The sequence below is a fragment of the Desmodus rotundus genome, chromosome 3 (genome assembly GCF_022682495.2).
Source record: "Desmodus rotundus isolate HL8 chromosome 3, HLdesRot8A.1, whole genome shotgun sequence".
Lineage (NCBI taxonomy): Eukaryota > Metazoa > Chordata > Mammalia > Chiroptera > Phyllostomidae > Desmodus > Desmodus rotundus.
Window position 1 is genome coordinate 118,716,961 of NC_071389.1, and position 14,979 is coordinate 118,731,939.

The 14,979-nt window shown below is 42.4% G+C and overlaps 1 long non-coding RNA gene across 1 annotated transcript; it reads right to left on the reverse strand.

Moving 5' to 3' along the window:
• Positions 1-282: 282 nt before the first annotated feature.
• LOC123480682 (uncharacterized) lies at positions 283-11,229 on the reverse strand. The gene is made up of 4 exons (XR_006656764.2): positions 11,118-11,229; positions 9,908-10,100; positions 7,867-7,986; positions 283-589 (listed from the first exon to the last, which is right to left on the reverse strand). It is a non-coding gene; the product is annotated as an uncharacterized lncRNA (long non-coding RNA).
• Between the last annotated feature and the right edge of the window lie 3,750 nt (positions 11,230-14,979).

The following is a 14,979-nucleotide window of genomic DNA, read 5'->3' on the forward strand; positions in this document are numbered from 1 at the left end:
ATGATGACAAAAGGTGGAAGGGGTTGAGATATATCTGAGAAATATGTTGAAGAGGTCACGGTCCTAAAATAATTTAAGAAGACTCTGTAGACTGATTTTGATGATCCAGGTAATTATGAATCCAGCTGTAGTGTATGATCCAGCCTATGTTTTTGTCTCTTGCCCACAAGGATTTGTGGATGAGATCCCCAGACGCAGGGCCCACACCCATTGGGCAGAGAACTGGTAATTGGTGTGGAACTTGGGAGAATGGAGTCAGCGACTCACAGAGAATGTGGAGGAAGAGATTGCATTTCAGGGCATAGTGGCTGAATATTTGGATTTCGTCCTATAATGGAAATTTCCATGGAGCCTGTGGTGACTGGAATGGAAGAGGAAGTTATATATGTCTAGGCCCAGTGGGCTATTTCCTTTTAACGGCTGATAAGTTCACAGCTGCCAAGTCCCTGCTAATGCACTTTATGCAGAAAGCTGAACATCCTCGGGCTTTACCAGGATCCAGGAGGAATTTTCCCAGTTGCATTCTCCCTGTCTTCCTTCACAGCATTCATCAGATTCAGATGCCACAGTTAACTGGATACAGACCTACCTGGGAATAGAGGAGAGCTGTAGCATAAGAAGCACCCAGATGAGAATATCCTTTGGGAAACCATGAGGTAGAGAGATTTCTGTTGCTTGACACAGGACTTTGATTTCACCTGTAAGAAGACCTTGGATTTGGCCCTATTTTAAGGGAGAGACTGAGTGTGTATGTGTGCGCATACATGTGTACTTGCTTGCATGTGCATGTATGTCAGGCTGATGAGGAAGAAGAAAGTTAAGTGCCAAAATCTAACAATCAGCAACATATAACTGAAAACTTTGCTTCAGGAAATGTCTCATAGAAAGTCCAAATAAATTTAGATGGCTGCTGTCAGATCTTTTCTGAGTGAGCAGAGGAAGGAAAATGTGGAGATTTGATGTCTTATACAGGGGAAGGAGTCACATCCAAGAGAGGAAAGAGAAAAGAGGTGGATGGCTTTGTGACTTCATCAAGGATTTCCATTCTCAGCTAGAACTGGCCAAGGACGGAGTGAAAAGGCAATCAAAGCGTTTCTGTTATGCTTGGTTGTGAACACCAGTGTTTACTATGTTTTATAAACACCTCTCTTACACAGCAACTTCTTCTCAGGTGATTTGTATATTTGTGTTAACAAACAGCTTTTCAGTGGCAGAAATCTGGAAGAATAGCATAGAGAAAGATCTCCCCAAAGAGAATTCCACAGAACAAGGGAGTGAGATAAACAACCCATTAAAATATAAAGTCTGTCAGAGAAGGAACAAAATCTTATGTGGTCAATTAATTCCCAACACCCATCCCGCATGTCTGCACATAGTAGGTGTTCAGAAAATATTTATTAAATGAAAGCCAGAAGTTTGAGGGATGAAAATATTCCATGGACAAAGGAGCTTGAGAATGCTGCGCACTGCATCCCATTCTACAGATGTACGACACATATTAAACTACTAGAGGCTCTTAGACGACCTACTTACTTTTTGAGTGAACTAGGTTTTACCAGTTTATTTTTCCCATTTCTTGGGAAAAAGCATCAGCACCCTGCAGAAATGTTTCCATAACACAATACATCTTTGAGGTAGCAAAGCTGCTTATCGGGATGAGAATCTGGAAAGATGACTGTGACGTCACACTGCAGCCTGACTAAACTAAATCTGCAACCAGAGAAACACTTTATGTATTTGAGTTAAACTGGTTTACTGGACAAGCTGGACCTTCTAGGCTACAAAAGAAAAGCAATTATTATTTTGCTTCTGCAACTTCAAACCTGATATTTTGACTATTCATCCCCAATCCTCCAGTTCCACTAACCAATAAAACTCTGGGTAGTTCTCCATTGGCTTTTCTGAGTACCAGCAGGTATTAAATGAAAATAAAAATTTTAAGCTAGTAAAAAGTTTAGTTCAGTAGAAAGTCTAATCCACGTAAACTTTAGCTCTGTCTCCCCTCACAGCTTTGTCATCACTTGGGTTGGAAATCCAGGAAAGGAGGTGGGTCAGGTTGGTTTCCTCTCTGTATCTGTCCCTCTTTCCTAGCTGTGATGTCTGGCCTTTCCAGAGAGCAGGGAAGGTGTGAGCAAGGAGAAGGTGGAAGGGTAAAATAAACAATGACAGGTTATGTGCTATTGTCACCTGTCATTGAGATCCTCTTGGTGTGGTGGGCATCCCAACGGACTTTTGTTCTCATGGGCATTTTATTTTGGTGAGTGTTTTTTTTTTTTTTAAGATGCTGCTCTTTGCCTACATTACAGGGCATGTCCCTGTCACTGTCTCACTGACTCCATGTGTGCCTTCTCAGGCTAGCCACTCACGACTTCTTCATTCTCTTGGCTTCTAGTGGCACAGCCCCACTCATGGGTTCCTGTCCCCTTTCCAGGCTACCTTTCTTAAGATGACCCAATGTGCCTTTCTTGTGCAGGGTCCTACTTGTCCCACCATATTCTGGAAGTGCTGCTTAGTCCCTCTATAGCCCAGTCCTAGGCATCAGGCAAAAGTAGTCCAGGCCACAGTCCCTATGTTTGAAGTATGAGTCACACTTCAGTCCCTTTGTCCTTTAAAGTCTACAAGACATATATCTAGTTCTCCAGCTGGTTCCACTGACTTGTTTCTCTTTTGGTTTGTGTTAAGGAAGAAACACATCTGTCCGGGGTGGAGGGTGAAAATGAGGACACTTACTAAATTGGTAACACCCTCCAAAGAAATCCCCAGTGCCAGCTTCTTTAAAGTCACTCTTGATAGATCAGAGGTGCCAATGTGATAACATGGGCAGAAACACTTCCATGGCCTCTTAGCGGGTCCCTTTATGGGTAAAATGTAGCGTGTGAGGCAAGTTGGCACCAGATATGTGGGGCCTCTTCAGAAACACTTAGACAAGAGGAGATGCCTCATTTAACTTCCCATTGCACGTGACCAAATATACTCCATCCACCCTGATGTCTTTTATGAGAAATAGAGCAACAGACACCAAAGCTAAAATATAAACTAGCCAAGGATATAATCAATGAGACTTAATCATGTTTTTATAATGCATAAGGCCTACAAAATAAGGAAGAAAAAATGGAAAGCATTAGTTTTATGCACAGATTATTAGCTTCATGTGGTGACTTTTACAGCCATTAGAAGGTGGACAGCGATTGGGCTGCATTGTAAAAGGCTCACTTTGCTCTGCTGCCTGGCCCATGGCCATCAGGCAAGAAATTAATCTCCCGTATACTCATCTACGCTTAGGCCTGCACTTGTCCTTTGCCTTTTGTTGTGCTTGACCTTTACAACGACACCCTTGTTTGCCCAACAGTCTGTTGTCAGCCCTGGTTCCTAATGAACCCGAAGATATTATTAAGGCCACCAGCAGCAATGCTAGAGTTGAGTCCCAGATTTTTGTTTTTGTTTGTTTGTTTTTGTAACAATTCATACTGAATGCCAATTTTCTGACTCACATTCAGGGATTAGCTGTTCAAGTTAAAACTCATCCGACTTTCTGAAATTCTTAAACTTTTCCACACTACCTCAATACTCCCTCTCAATTGTGATTGTGTGTTAGAGTCACTGGGAAGTATTTGAAAAGTCCAGTGCTCAGACTGCAGCTCACTCTAGTCAAATAAGAGTCTTTGTGTTGGAACCTAAGTATCCAAGTTTTTCAACCTCTCAGATATTCCAGTGTGAAGCCAATGCTGAGTGTCACTGCTAACACCGGCGCCTTATACACAGCTTGTATTCATGCGTAGCAGAGCACGTAATTAAAACCCTTATGCAACCGCATCCCATCTTCAGGTAGAAGAGACATGGGGAGTGCATTGCCTAGACTATGATGCATTTGGCTGAGCCTTCTCAGTACCTCATGAAGGGCTGGTTAGGCTCCAGTCACTTAAAAATCAAGAGTTCTAATGGCAACATTCTAATTGTTTACTTTCTCTTGAAAACTCAGCTACTCAGGCAACAGGGACTTACCTCTCCCCAAGACAGGCAGCTGGTGCCAGGTAGCAGCAAACTGCTTTAGAGGGAGCCTGTACCTCCCAGGGTGCCCACAAGCCTCCCCTGGTAGTGGTCCCTGCCTGGCCCTACAAGCAGTATTCTGGAAGCCTGCTATTGTCCAAGTTTGGAGAAGTCTTTTGAAATTTGGCCCCTTCTGTTTGCAAATGCAGGCAACTCTAACTTACTCTGAAGAGGCTATTTTGATCTGGATCATTTAAACAAGCCTTTAACCCCTGGATTGTTTAAAAGGTTATTTGGTTTCTTTCTTCCATTCTCTGCCAACTTATTCTCCGCCCTCCCCTCCCCCAGAGAGTTTATTATGTTCTTTTAGTTTAAAAAGCAAAACAGAGTGTGACTACCCATCTTTTCATCTATTCTCCAAAGACCACAGCTCCTCAAGGCTGAGAGCCAGATATCTGATTTGTTTTCCATCCAGAGCTGTACATACAGAGAAAGTCATCAGACGCAAGGCCATTCAGCTTTTGACCTTCCCAGGGCTGGATGCACAGCTAGTCAACAGTGGAGCTGAAAATAGAACCCAAGACTTTCAAATCATTGTTCTGCTCGCTGGGCTGTGCTTCCTCCCATAAGGACTTGGTTAGACAATGTCCTGTTTTGCAAAAGCAGAAATCATAATATACGTATGAGAAACTGGACACAGAGGAAACACAGCCCCGCTCCCTCGGGAAAGATGGCACTGAGGTATTAAAAGAATGTGAATCCATTTCTGGCACTGAGTCTTATAGGTTGGATGCACTAAAGAAATGTGTGCTAAATCATGGACTGCCTAGCATGTAGTATTTTGAACAAGGAGTTGCTGCTGAGTGCCAAGAATGTATTTGCTTGACAACCCACGGAAAGGAAATTTAGAACATTAGAAAGGTTATCATGAAAATGACAGGATCTGTATATAAAGACAGTGGGGACCCTGGGCCTGAGTGCGACCTTCCAGCATGGGGAAGCAAGTGTGTGGGGAGAAGCGGAGGTTTGGTGATGCTGTGATTCTTAGCTCACGGTGTCTGTGTGGCCAACACAGTTGGCAGAAGCAGACCTGAATGGTTGGGAGTCACTGACACTTCCCAAGCTCCCAGGGAGAGTTCAGAACTCTCTTCTGTGCCACCATTTTCCAGAGGGCTGACTTCTCCTCTAGGGATCATCACCCTTGCTGGTTTCTGTGAGCTCCCTGGGGGCAGGGCCTGTGTGGTCTCATTGCAACTGCCCCGGGCCTGGCACACAGCTCATCCCAGGGCATGACAGTGCAGAGCTGAGAAACCAACCAGACTTTGTGGGTTTGAATCTGGGCTCTGCAATCTCCCAGGCTTTGTACAAGTGACTTTGCCCCTCTGTGTCTCAATTTCCTCATTGGTAAGACAGAGATATTAATAGTGTTTCTCACCTCAAACAGTCAATATGAAAATTAGAGTTACTGCTTGTGAAGTTCTTAGAGTGGTATTTGGTCATAATAAGCATTCTTCAAGTGTTAGTTATTAGAGGCTGTCAATTCATAATTTATGAATGGGTAACTAGTCTAGCTAGCAATGTGGGACAGTTAGAAAGCGTCAGGCAACTTGATAAGCACTTTACATCGACTACCCCATTTAACTGTAAAAATGGGTGCATGAGACTACACACATTGCTCCATGTTACAGATGGGGCACCACTGGCACAGAAGGAAGATTTGAAACTGTACGGCCTGATACCACATTTCCCACCAGTATTCTATCAATTAAATATGTATTTTCTCAGGAGAATACTAAGGGAAAGCTGCTTTATGATGTTGTTATGAGGCTCCAATAGCATTTATTAACACTCTGAAAGTAGTAAAAAAATATGTATATGAGAGATGAAGGTGATGACTAATAAACACCTGAGAAACCCTACTCTTACCACCTTGGTTAGCATATCAAAAGGTGTTAAAGATAATAATTAGCCTTGAAGAACACGTAACACTAGTCATTCTGACACACCCAAGTGCAATTTGATATTCAAGTGTCACCCACTGAGGACGACAACTATTGAATAAACTAACAAAAGAGTGTGTTGAGAACTGGAACACAATGATCTTTTTGCTCATTTCTTTACTAAAATACACTTAGTTATGATATATTTTATTTATTTATATGCCTTATCTCTTAAAAATTTTCCCTGCCATAAATATAAGGAGGAATGATGAGCTGTTCTTTTCAGAAGTTATTCGGAGTATTCTCATGTCATGGAAAGCAAGTCAAACTTGAGGTGGGGAGATGAGATTTCTATCTCTGGCTTTTTAAAAAAAATCAAGTCTTTCCCTGTGCAACCTGAAACAAGTCTCCCAGTCTTCCTGGGCCTCAGATTTCTCTGTCTACAAACAGACTTTTCAAGGTTATTGATTATAAAATTCCCAGAACCTTTCAAAAATCTTTGATTTCCCTCCTGGAAGTTTTCAGTTATAGGCTGTATCTTTTCCCGTCCCTACTCCCACGCATATATTTCCACATTTTTGGAATCAGATTATTTCACAATTAAAACACATTAAATTGGATATTCTTCTTCTCCCCCTCCTTCTTCTTGCCTGAAATATTGTTATTAAATGGATATTGTATCTTAGATTTTAGGCAAAAATCAAAACTAAAACATAAACAAACCACATAGTATCTCTGCTACAAATAACATCTAAAGCTATTCCAAAAGCTTGGTTGACATGTAAAGGGCCTGTGTACTGAAAATTAGGGCAAGAGCATTTCAAATGTCATGACTGCTAGATTCTCTGAAGCTTAGGCAGTCTTCCAGGGAATAAATTATATTTTCTCTGTAGCAGGTACGATCCCTGGGTTTCCCCTGCCAATGGTGACAGTACCCTGTCAGAGTCAAAATACTTTCAAAAATAAAAATGTCTCAATACACTCGACTCTGCAGCCATCTGCATGTACCTGTGACTAATCCGTATGAAGCCACGTCATTCTTTGCAGTCAGCTGAGAATACCAAGGGGCCCTTCTTTATCTTAAGCATATCCAAATAGGAGAACAGCTGTTCTTTGTTTCAGGAAAGGATAGGGTGAAGGTTAGCTCATGGGTAGAGTTTCCTGTTTGTAACGTCTGAAACCAAGGGAGGTGCCAAGAGTTTTGAAAGTTTTATTAAAGGGGAGATAGTTCTTGTTGGGGTAAAGTTACAATAACAGAAAAAGTCCTCCCCCAGTTGATGTCCTGGTACTTCAGAGGTGCATAAGACTAATCACACCACTTCCCTGCTAATGGTACTTTAGTGGCTTCCCTTTGCCTGCCAGATAAAGGTCCAAAAACTTTGGTACTCTTTGAAGTCAATCCAGAATTAATTGCAATTCTGTGAATTCACTTTGCTCCTTCATGCTTGGAGAGGCTTTCCCACATCTTCACCTGGACAGCTCAGCTGTTCAGGTTCAGCTCAGGTGTCATCTCTTTTAGGGAGACATTGGTAGTTTATCAGTTAGGATAAGAGCCTCTTCTTTGGCACATCAAGGCATCCCATGCTTCCCTCTCTTCAAGGGATTCTCAAACCTACCTGAACCATAGAGTCACCTGGAAAGCTATCAAAACACACCAGTACTCAGGCCCAATTAGGGTTTTTAATTCCACTTGTCTCGGTTGGGGTCAGGTTTCTCTATTTAATGTACCAAGGTGATTCTAATGCATAGCCAATGACATCGTACTAAAAGTTTTGTGTTTATCTTCCCCAAATTAAGTTTCTTGAGGACTGGAATTATTTTATATTGATATGCATTTCCTCTGAGGTACTCAATAGGTAGTTTATGAGTAATACATGGATGAATAAATGAATAACGCACACACACCCAACCTTCCCTTCACCTCTGTTTCAAAGCTTACCTTGTTGATGCAGTTGTTTGGGTTAAGCAATCGTGGAAAATAGAAGAATCTATGTGGACCCAGGAGTTAGCAAACAAAGAACGCAGTCTAAGCGGAGTGTCTGAAAATACAAAGTGAGGCCTAAAAGAAAAATGGAGAATTTTTGAGTTAATTAAGAGCAGGTGCTGGAAAAAACAGAACCATGAAATTTGACCTGAGCAGGTATTTTAGGAGAGAGACTAGTGCAAGCGATTCTGGGCCTGGGGATTGGGGAAGGGAACGATCAGTTCAAAATGTAAGAGACTGGAAAGAGATTAACTTTTTCCTACACAGAATAGAAATACAAGGTTCATGGAAGAGTCATATCTTTCCCTTAAGACACAGGGGTCAGGGCCTAAGAGTCAAAGTGCCGTAGCAGCCAGAGGAGAAATTAGCAGCGTAGGAGTCGTGCTTGAGCATCACTGTACTCTGTTCTGTAGATTTGTATTTTCTGGGCCATAACATATGCTAAGTGCTGTATGTATGTTAACCCACTTATTATGCAGGATTAGGTTTTTAAAGCAGGCTTTTTATTATTTCCAGTTTTACAAATGAAGACACTGAGGGGTTTAGAGGAGCTGAGTAAGAGTCCCAAATCACCGGGCTCTAAGTGGTAACTGTCACCTTCTAAATGGCCAGTGAGCATTACTGACCTGATGACCCCTATGGAGCAGAGATACTGGAGAGAATGGAGGGATGGGCTGGAATCTCAGGGTCTCAATTCCAGAGGAGGGCTTTGCCCTCAAGTTCTGCCAGTGGACTAGGAGACAGAGGGGGAGGGAGCCTTTTGTTGAAGTTTGCCTCAAGTGTTTTGTTTTGTTAAAAACCTCCACTTGTCTGGACCCAGGACCACTCCTTAAGTGGCCTTGAACAGTGAGGACTTGCTGCTCCCCCCTTCTGAGCTCCTAATGAATGTACTCTGTGAAGGCCGTGCCCTTGCTCAGAGGAGGAGAGGTGGGTAAGAACAGTTGGAGTTCAATGATTTTACAAGATGGAGGAATGTCTGGGTATGAAGTTTGAACTGTTATTTTTTTAAAATATAAAAATTGGTTACACTCCATATAATACGTCATCAAAATTTTAGTCTTGAAATTTTGGCTTGTCACGTTAAGGGGAATTCCCACTCCCTGAATCTTCCTCCTGACAGTTGACAGTCTGTGTTTGGACAAGCTACTCCTCTCTTATCCTCTCTTATCTTCAGGTTTCCAAACAAGGTATAATCTTAACTACTAGTTTAACTAATCAGCTTAGTCTGTCTGCATTATGGTGTGATGAAGGTGCCTGCAGATATTGGCTAAGGAATATCAACTTCCCGTACTGTGATGACTGGTTCATCTGGAATCGTTCCTGCAGTTTCAGCCTTCACGTCAAGCACGTTGGAGCTAGGGCCTTGCCCCCCCGCCCCTACACAATTCCCGGCAGTGGAGACTACAGTCACGCTGCTGCAGGAGAGGCTTGCTTGTGAACCTGCCAGGAGTAAGCTGGAGTTGGGACATTTGTTTGGATAATTGGGAAACAACCTGGGTTTTAAACTTCATTGAATTCGGGTTCAAATCCTGACTCTCTGCCATTCGCAAACACTTCCAGGACCGAGGAAAGCTAAACAAAAGTTGTTTTCTTTCCTCGTCTCCCTGTGGTGAGAAACAGTGTGTCCTTCTTTCCAGTGGATCATTTCTGAGATCCAACCCCATGAACATTCTGTTCAACACACCCACACAGTGGGCACACGGTTATGGATTTTACTCTCCTCTACCTTTGGTTTGGTTTTAAGAAGCCAAAATTTCACAAACAGCTCATGAGAAGTCTGTATTTCATGACAATTTATGATATTACCTTTCTCCAGGAAGTGGATGTTCTATTACTCCTGGCTTACTGACATGTGAAAAATTCTATTCCTTCATGCTCAGTCTGTGTCTCCTGATAGCAAGTTCAGCTGAGTATTTTCTGAATAATATAAGAGAAGGTGGCTGCCACTGGCATTTAAAACTGGCCTTATTTCAAAATTCGATTGGGCAACTCTTACCTCACTTTCCAGAAGAGGCAGTGGGTGTCACGAGGTGCCTCGAGAGGTGGTCAAAACAAATGGCAGTGCCTGACCTCGGACACGTTTTCTTACCCTCTGTGGTCCGGGGTTTGCTGCTCTCTGTGAAATGCAGATACTGCCACGTGGCATTTGCGGTCCCTTCCTCCTCCCAAATACCTGAGTCTGCTTCTTGCTGATGTATAAGAAAATGCATTGATTTGCCCAGAGGTAAAAAGATTAAATGGCAACATTTAACAAGAGGACTGGTCTTTCTTTACTCTGTCTCTTTTATATCTAGGTTATAAAGTTATTATAATGATAATTTTTTCATCACCCACCTAATCCCATAAAGCACCACTCAGTACATAAACGCACATGGCCTGTTTTCTTGTAGCAATTACTCATTCTTCCCATGGGAGTGAGAGCTCTGCTGATGGCCAGGAAGGGTTGGGGGTGACAGGTTTCTGCTACCAGATTTCATTTTTCTCTCTGGGCAAAAAGTTTCCTGTGACTGAGGCTGACTCAGCATCACCCTATTGTCTTCTCCTAAGGGAGAACTACCAGCTACAGAGTAGGTGCTCCAAACTCTGGCGGCCTGTGCCATGAGGATGGGGGAGAGGAGAAGGAATATTTATTAGTTGGAAGAAAGGAGACATAATAGAGTCTCCATATTGTGCCTCTCTCTTTTACACAGCAATAAACTAAAGCATTTTACATAGTGATCTCACTTCTTTTACACTCATGGCCACCTTTCAGAGCAAGGCTCACACCTCTTTTATAGAGGTGTGAGAACATGGAGGCCCAGAGATGTTAATGGATTTCCCAGGGTCACTCAGGTCTCTGGCTGCAAAGCCTGTGCTCATTTTATTCAGCATGGCCCCTGCCAGGAAATCCTAAATATGTCTATAGTGGGTAAAGAAAAAATTGTCCTGGGATGTGGAGAAAGCCTGAAATGACTGACACCCCCAAAGCAAGCAGGCCAAAATGGTGTGCTCCATATTTGCAAAGCTTCAAGGAGGGACCCTGTGACCTTGAAAATATATACTGAAATAGTTGACACCCCTAGGGCAAGAGGGCTTTGAATCCTTTTTCCCAGTAGAATCACAGGAGACAGACATTATTTGAGATGTAATAACAATAGAAACTATTGGTTGAACTCATTATGCTCTTGGCTTAGTGCTGGATACTTCAGAAGCATTTTCTCACTTACCTAGACAATGCTCCTTCTCTGTAAGAGGTTACCACTGTCGTACACAGAAGTGGGCACTGAGGCTCATAAAGAGGTGTCACCTGTCCAAGTGGTGTGGCTTGAGAGGATCCGGATCCAGGTGTATCTGAATCTAAAGCAAAGTGCTCCTGTTGGGTCCTTGATAACACCCTGCATTGCAGTCTCCATTGGGTCTGCACTTCTATATGGTAACTTGAAGGACTTGTGAGACTCATTATTGTGAATATAAAATGTCCACAACTGGCAATAAAAGTACAGGGAAGACCAGCACCGTAAGTTCTCCCTGTACTTACATTTGTTAAAAGCAGAAGTTAAAGTGGCAGAAAGCAAAGGGGAAATATCTGCCTCAGATGAGGTTATTTGAACAAAAGAACAATCTCAGTAATTTAATTATTTAGAGGGAACAGGACTCATTAGATATCAGAAATAGAACTAGTGACCTTCTCCAGAGGCTGCCTCCCTTGCAACATTTCCCTGAAAGATTGCTTATTGTTTTGTTTAATGATTTCAAAAATAATAAGGCATAACAAGATCTACCAAGCCAGACTGATCAGAAGATAAAAGATTCTCAGAAATAAAATGTTTTCAGTTGACTGTAGCATAAAGAAGCCAAATCTAGTAGGCCATCATTATGGAAAAACATGTAAATACTGCCCTTGGATTTCAGAGTGACAACATTTAAGCATTTGGCCTAATCCAAGTGTGTTTGCCATGAGAGATTAGACTTTCGTGTGATGGAGCTTACTCCTTAGCCGAGAGCTGATTATGACAGTAGTTCTATTCCTGGAAACTGAGTTTAAAATATCTAGTGACCTAATATAAGTGGACTAGAGAGACGAGGTCAGTGATGGGAAATGAATCAGGGCTAGTAAACGAACTGGGCTACACGTATTGCAGCTGCGTGGGAGGAAGGGCAGCCACCAGTGTACTCCCTGGGGTTCTGTAGGATGGGCTGGTCTTGAAGCATCTGCCAGCCACTTTCTTGTTTGATCTTTAGCACTCACATAACTCTCTCAAAATGGCAAAGGCAAGAAGTCCTGTGTTTGTACTCAGTTTAGAAACATCACCATCTCCAACTTCCAACTCTGGCTTAATGTATATAGGCATTTTGCAAGGTGATGATGGAAAAACAAATTCATTTTTTCATATTTTTATTGAGTGCCTACAAATATGTTCAGCATTGTGGAACATGCGGTATAGATAGAAGAGCAAGGTACAGCCACTAAACAGCAATGCAAAATGATTCATGTTAAATGCAAAAAGAGGCAGAAGCCAAAAGTGTAAAAGTATGAGACAACTACTGACCACAGAGGGCTGGTGCTATTAAAAGAGTTACAGACCAGATATACAAAGAGATATGAAAACATCCTTAAAAGTGGACTGCACCAGATAGCATTGCTTTTCTGAGATTAATCTAGATCTAATAATGGTTTAGACAAAAAATTTAGACCTTTTGAATGAATGACTTAATGAATAAATGAATGAATGAAAGGAAGACAAAATAAAAAAGGAGAAGGAAGGAAGGAGAAGAAAGAAAGAAAGAAAGAAAGAAAGAAAGAAAGAAAGAAAGAAAGAAAGAAAGAAAGGGAGGGAGGGAGGGAAAATTCACCCACCTAATCCCACAGTGAAAGCACCATGAGAAGCCTTGGGAGAGATATTAATTAAAACATATTTTATGCTTTCTGTTCTTTTCTTAATCCAATACTCATACAGCATGTTTATAGGAGTCAATTATAGAAGTCAACATCCACCAGTTCTTTTACACATAAGAATAAAACAAGGCTTAGAGACAAAGTGGCCCAGGAGTAGAGGAGCAAAATTCATGTGGCTTGGCTTGGTATTGCCTCCTTATTTTTTGTTATGACTTTGAACTTGAATGCTCTTATACAAAAGGTATGAGATTCTCAGATAACAAAATAAATGTTAAACTGTAATAACAGAGTCACTAGTTGATTTCTACCAAGAATACATATAAAGGGAACATAAGGAAATATGCCTTGTAACTTTCTGAACGACCATAAGGATTAAGAGCAAGTTCCCTACGTGCATTAGCAGAGCAAGGTATAAAGATATTGATCTCTGTGCAAAGGGAATTTCCTGCCAACCTCCAATGGAGCAAGTTTCCCAAGCCTGATATTCTTAGGACATAGTGTTATACCTTGGAGTTTCCCTAAATTTGAAAGGAGAGTATCATTTTCAACCTTCTTTCCTAAATAACAGTCTAACTTTCCTAAAAAGATGTATCTATGTTTATGTTAAGAACTTGATATCTTCCCTTCCTCTAGATCCCCTCCAATTTATTCTCCCAATCTACATTTTTGACAGGTTGACATCATCACTTTAAAAAAAAAGACTATATGTCATGGCTGGTGTGGCTCAGTGGATTGAACATTGGCCTGTGAATTGAAAGGTTGCTGGTTCAATTCTCAGTCAGGGCACATGCCTGGTTGCAGACAAGGTCCCTGGGTGGGGGCCTTGTGAGAGGCAATTGATACCTTTCAGACACTGATGTTTCTCTCCCTCTCTTTCTCACTCCCTTCCCTTCACTGTAAAAGAAAATAAATAAAATCTTTAAAAAAAGTATCATCTTCCTTGATACACATGGGATGTTAATAACATTAATGGCATAAACTTGTTCCATTATCAGAAGTTTAGATTGCCTTCTCTGCTGAAATTAATGGTCCTTAAAGCATTTCTGAGTTGGAGCTAAAATGTGTGTAAATTCTTTGTCAGAGGGACAAATGAAGAAGTGGCATCCATGTCCCACCCCCTCCTTAAGCCTGGGAGGTCTTTGGGGCTGCCTTGACAAATAGAATGCTGGCAAGGAGATCCTAGGTGACTTCCAAGATGAGGTTAGAAAAGCCTGTGTAGCCTCTGCAGTGTCTCCCGGGACACTCACTCTGGGAGCTTTTGCTCCCATGTAAGACATCCACCCACCCTGTGTCCACCACACGGAAGGACCACGAGGAGATACCAAACTGAGAATGTGGTGCCCGAGGCGCCCCAGCTAGGCCAACCCCCAGCTGTTTGAGGCTTCCCAGTATAGACATCAGTGTGAGTGATAAAGCCTTTGTGACGGTTACAGGTCCAGCCACTGGCTGACTACAACTGCATATGACTAATCCTGAGTGAGAACTGCCTACCCAAGCCCTGTCAACCCCCAGATTTGTGAGTAAAATAAGTGTTAGGATTGCTTTAAGCCACTGTTTGAGAAGATGTTGTCCATGTGGTAATAGATAATTGCAATAGATTCTGGGAGTTGGGAGTTGGATGCTGCTGTAACAAGCTAAGACAAGAGGCATTGACTCTGGGATGGGGTGGTGGGAAAAAGCAGAGAGGGGTTTGAATCGAGACCATTGGTGGAAACCTGATGGCCCATGAAGAGCCTATTAGAGGGCTAAAAGAAAGTGAGAAGATTGTTATGGAAAAATAGAAAAAATGATTATCAGTGGCAGAAATTTTAGCAAGACCATCACCTTCAGTGACACAGAAAATACAAAAGATACCTAATGAACTGGTGGATTTGAGTAGGAATTACAGTCAGGATGTTGAAAATACAAAATGGCGGGAGAACCAAGATGGCGGCGTAGGTAGACACACTGCACCTCCTCGCACAACCAGAACTGACAGAAAATCGAACGGCAAGGGGGTCCGACACCAAGGAAATACAAAATAAACATTCATCCAGACCGGTAGGAGGGGCGGAGACGGGCACCGGGGTGGAGAGGACTCACGTGGCTGTGGCGGGACCGAGACTGGCGGAGTGTGGGACAAATGGGGCAGGCAGTCCGAGTATTAGCAGACCCTGCAACCCTACATTTGTGCAGATAAACCGAGAGGGCCG